The sequence below is a fragment of the Ambystoma mexicanum genome, chromosome 1q, assembly GCF_040938575.1.
Source record: "Ambystoma mexicanum isolate Mex_15411 chromosome 1q, UKY_AmexF1_1, whole genome shotgun sequence".
NCBI classification, from domain to species: Eukaryota; Metazoa; Chordata; class Amphibia; order Caudata; family Ambystomatidae; genus Ambystoma; species Ambystoma mexicanum.
This window is the reverse complement of record NC_090922.1, coordinates 230,384,591-230,390,032: the sequence shown is the minus strand read 5'-3', so window position 1 is coordinate 230,390,032 and position 5,442 is coordinate 230,384,591. Positions and strand designations below refer to the sequence as shown.

The 5,442-nt window shown below is 44.0% G+C and overlaps 1 non-coding gene across 1 annotated transcript; it reads left to right on the top strand.

Moving 5' to 3' along the window:
* On the top strand, positions 1 to 107 carry LOC138565363 (U6 spliceosomal RNA). The gene has a single exon (XR_011301251.1). It is a non-coding gene; the product is annotated as a U6 spliceosomal RNA (small nuclear RNA).
* The last annotated feature ends 5,335 nt before the right edge of the window (positions 108 to 5,442 follow it).

The window sequence follows — 5,442 nt, the reverse complement described above, 5'->3', positions numbered from 1 at the left end:
GCTTGCTTCTGCAACACATGTACTAATATTGGAATGATAATGGGAAATTTAAATCGGCCCCTGCTCTAAAGGATGACACGCACATTCGTAAAGCATTCACTATTTTTGGAACATGACTGGACAGAAACTTTCTTAATTTGCAAGTGTTGATTTTTTAATAGATCTTTCTTTATTGAAGATTGAAATTGTATGTTCATTCATATTACACGACAACACAATGCATTTTGCGCCAAATTCAACACTAATGCCTCAGGAGCCTTTTACTTGTGAGTCCTCTTGACTGAATGAACAGCCCCGTCCCCTTCAATTTCTTGACTTGTACTTTTACAAGTGGCACGCTTCTTTTGTTTTTTTTTTATCCCATTCTACCAAACTCAGTATTATCACTTTCCCCCTTGTTGTGCACTCCAGCGTAAACTGCTTTAAGGTGCTATTTGCAAATATCGCTCTGAACTACAGCTTTACTTGCTTCTGGGCCTTAATCTTTAAATGGGGCTGAGCAGTGTACTCCGGGTTTGGCTGCTTTTAGTTGGTTGATTTCTTTTTTGATTTCTGTAACTTTCAAACAGTCCCATTGTGAAATACCATTGCCACAATGTGCTGCAGTGCATGAAAACTTAAAATTAATGGTAGGGAGAGGGAGAGGGGCTGGGGGGAAGAGAGAGTGCGGGAGGGTGGGAGGGAGCGAGGGAAGGAGACAGGGAGGAGAGAGAGAGAAAACAAAGAAAATATGGTATTTGGGGGCTATGTATTTGCATGGAAAAGATTTTAGCCTTTTAATCAAGTGGAAAGGGGCTCTGTGGTTGGTATCTCAGCCTGTTGATGCTTTGTTGAGTTGCTTGGAACATGCAAGGAAGGAGACCTGAAGCACTCCCGACCAGGTTGCATGTCTCCAAGTTACTGAAATCCAACAGACCTCCTCCCTGTGCCACAAACTTCTGGGCACTGAGCTCTGCAGTTGTTCCCCACAGGTCGCCAAGTGTCCCAGATTTACTTTCTCAGAGTTGCTAGTTACTGCTACCCCACCTCGACCACTATATTTTCCCCAGATACTTGCTACTGTGGAGTAAGCAGGGCTAAGAGAGAGGGAGAGGGGGTGTGCCTATGCAAATCATCTGCCAGTATGCTTCCTGGGAGGTCATTCCATCTCACCATCTGACACCTGGGCAGCGGCAGGTAATTTGGAGAACAGACATATTCGGACAGGCCACAGAGCAAAAGCTGGGCCGTTGATTGAGGATCCCTTTAGCCATGTCTCCCTAAGTTACTGAGGTCCAGAAAAATTCCACCCTCAGCTCTTATAGAGAGGTCCTTGGCCGATCGTGGCCGATCAGGGTCGGGGGTGGGGGGACTGCACACTGCCTCACCTTTTCACTGCTTTCTACAGCGGTAATGCTTTTGCAGAAGGGGCCTGTACAAGTGATTTTGTCTGCGCTGTGGGAAAGTGACATTTATCCACTGACATTAACCAAATTACTTGCGCTGTTCAACGCACATACATGCATAGAAATCATGTTATGTTTTTTGGGGAAGGTCTAGAGGGTCCTGCTGATGATTTATTAAGCTGTCTGCTACTCTTGCTTTTACATAGTCTTCCCTGCCCAGGCATGTTTAAGGCATACTGTATGTCCCTCCTTTACAATGAAAACTCTGTTGAAAGCACAGAGGTACATAGGAATGGATCTGTTAAGAACTGAAACAAAAAGCCTGGAAAAATGTCGAAACGCGTAGGATTTGGACTTACAATTAACTGACTCACATTCAGATGTGCTATCCCTTGCCCCCCTGACCCCCTTTCCTTTTGTGTAATCCTTTTGTTCTCAGTAGGGTTTTCCAAAGTGGCTTTCAAATAAAAGATCATAGACCTGCATTTTGTGGCACACATGCCTCATATCCCGTTGCTCTTGATAAACTCACATCATCTCCCACCAATACAAGCTGTAAAAGATTTTCAGGGCTTAGCCAAGCAAACTAGACGCGGGTCGAAGGTTGAGCAATCCTTTAATCAGCAGCAAAGTTAACATTGAAATAAGCCTCAGAATCTCTTAAAGGATGGTCCAACATCTGTTGCTGGCAGTGCGCAATGGGGCAGCCTGGGTGCTGACACCTTAAGCCATCTCCTATTCTTGCCTTGTCCTTGATCCAGCCATGGGCCCACATGCACTCAGAGGTACAGAGTGTTTCTCATGTCTCTGGGTCTGCTGTGATGCTCTCACTCTTGCATCACCCAGCCATCGTGATGGGGAGAGGGGTGTCGATTTGCAAGCACCGTTGAGCATGAATCTTTTTATCTTTAAATATAATTGGCATTAAACCAAACCCTTTAGGACCAGATCAATAAAGCAGCAAAGAATGCTGATGTATTGCTGTTTGCCGCTTAATTCCATACCATCCGACATCTAAATGGTGTTTGGTCAAACGTTTGCCATATCAAATGTCCTTATGTTAAAGAGCAGAAAGTCCAGAGGTCCTAATCAATGGTTTGGTTGGCTCTCCCTTTGCGCTTGCCTTAAGGCGTCAGCCCGATTGCGCCCTGCAAGCAACCAGTGTTGGCCCATCCTTTAAGAGATTCTGAAGCTGATTTCAATGTTATTTTTGCTGCTGATTTAAGGATTGCTCAACCTTCGGCCCACGTCTAATTTCCTTGGCTATGCCCTTGACATCTTTTACAGCTTGTATTGGTGGGAGATGATGTGAGTTTATCAAGAGCAACGGGATATGAGGCATGTGGGCCATAAAAAACATGTCTAGGATCTTTTTTTATAAGAAAGTCTCTTTAAGTAGGGAACTTTGGACAACACTGCTGAGAGCAAAAGGATTACACAAAAGGTAAGCGGGTCAGTGGGTCAAGGGATAGCACATCTGACTGTGAGTCCGTTTATTGTAAGTCCAAATCCTACCTGTTTCAACATTTTTCCAGGCTTTTTGTTTCATTTCTTAACAGATCCATTCCTATGTACCTCAGCAAAACATGTACTAATATTGGAATGAAAATGGGAAAATAGAATTGGCCCCTGCTTCAAAGGATGACACGCACATTCGTAAAGCATTCACTATTTTTGGCACACGACAGGACAGAAACTTTCTTAATCTGCAAGTATTTATTTTTTAATACATCTTTTTTTAATGAAGATTGAAATTGTATTTTCATACATAATACACGACAACACAATACATTTTGGGCCAAATTCAACACTAATGCCTCGGGAGACTTTTACTTGTGAGTCCTATTGACTGAATGAACAGCCCCATCTCCTTCAATTTCTTGACTTGTACTTTTAGAAGTGGCACGCTGCTTTTGTTTTTTATCCCATTCTACCAAACTGAGTATTATCACTTTTCCTCTTGTTGTGCACTCCAGCGTCAACTGCTTTAAGGAGCTATTTGCAAACATCGCTCTGAACTACAGCTTTACTTGCTTCTAGGCCTTAATCTTTAATTGTGGCTTAGCAGTGTACTCCGGATTTGGCTGCTTTTAGTTGGTTAATTCTTTTTTTATTTCTGTAACTTTCAAACAGTCCCATTGTGAAATACCATTGTCACAATGTGCTGCAGTGCAGGAAAACTTAAAATGAATGGTAGGGAGGGGGGGGTTATGGGGGAGGGAGGGAGGAGAGAGAGACAGAGAGAGAGAAAACAAAGAAAATATGGTTTTCGGTGGCTATGTGTTTGCATGGAAAAGATTTTAGGCTTTTAATCATGTGGAAAGGGGCTCTGTGGCTGGCATGGCAGCCTGTTGATGCTTTGTTGAGTTGCTTGGAACATGCAAGGAAGGAGACCTGAAGCACTCCCGACCAGGTTGCATGTCTCCAAGTTACTGAAATCCCACAGACCTTCTCCCCGTGCCACAAAGTTCTGGGAGATGAGCTCTGCAGTTGTTCCCCACAAGTCGCCAAGCTCCCCAGATTTACTTTCTCAGAGTTGCTAGTTACTGCTACCCTACCTCGACCACTATATTTTGCCCAGATACTTGCTACTGTGGAGTAAGCAGGGGTAAGAAAGAGAGCGAGGGGGTTTGCCTATGCAAATCATCTGCCAGGATCCTACCTGGGAGGTCATTCCATCTCACCAGCTGACACCTGGGCAGCGGCAGGTAATTTGGAGAACAGATATATACGGACAGGCCACAAAGCAAAGGCTGAGCTGTTGATTGAGGATCCCTTTTGCCATGTCTCCCCAAGTTACAGAGGTCCAGAAAATTCCACCCTCAGCTCTCATAGAGAGGTCCTTGGCCGATCGTGGCCGATCAGAGGAGGGAAGTGTCGGAGGTGACTGCACACTGCCTCACCTTCACTGCTTTCTACAGTGGTAATGCTTTTGCAGAAGGGGCCTGTACAAGTGATTTTGTTCTGCGCTGTGGGAAAGTGACATTTATCCACTGACATTAACCAAACTACTTGCGCTGTTCAACGCACATGCATGCAGAGAAATAATGTTATGTTTTTTGGGGAAGATCTAGAGGGTCCTGCTGATGATTCTTTTAAGCTGTCTGCTACTCTTGCTTTTACATAGAGTCTTCCCTGCCCAGGAATGTTTAAGGTATACTGTATGTCCCTCTCTTACAATGAAAACTCTGTTGAAAGCACAGAGGTACATAGGAATGGATCTGTTAAGAAATGAGACAAAAAGCCTGGAAAATGTAGAAACAGGTAGTATTTGGACTTAGCACATTTGACTGTGAGTTAGTTTATTGTATCAGTTGACCCACTGACCCCCTTACCTTTTGTGTAATACTTTTGCTCTCAGTGGGGTTGCCCAAAGTTCCCTTCTTAAAGCGGCTTTCTTATAAAAAAATCCTAGACCTGCTTTTTGTGGCACACATGCCTCATATCCCGTTGCAGTTGATAAAGTCACATCATCTCCCACCAGTACAAGCTGTAAAAGATTTCCAGGGCTTATCCAAGCAAACTAGACGTGGGTCGAAGGTTGAGCAATCCTTAAATCAGCAGCAAAGTTAAAATTGAAATCAGCCTCAGAATCCTTTATAGGATGGTCCAACATCTGTTGCTTACAGGGCTCAATCGGACAGCCTCTGGTGCTGACTCCTTAAGCCACCTCCTGTTTTTGCCTTGTCCTTGATACAGCCATGGGCCCACATACACTCAGAGGTACCGAGTTTTTCTCATGTCTATTGGGTCTATTGTGATGCTCTCAGGCTTGTATGACCCAGCCATTGTGATGGGGAGGGGGTTTTCATTTTGCAAGCACCCTGGACCATTAATCTTTATATCTTTAAATATAATTGGCATTAAACTAAAACCCTTTAGGGCCAGATCAATACAGCAGCAAAGAATGCTTATTCGCTGTTGTTTGCCTCTTCATTTCATACCACCCGATATCTAAATGGTGTTTGGACTTTCTGCCCTCTGAAATAAGGACATTTGGTATGGCAAACCTTTGACCAGAGGTCCTAATCAATGGTTTGATTGACTCTCCCTTTGC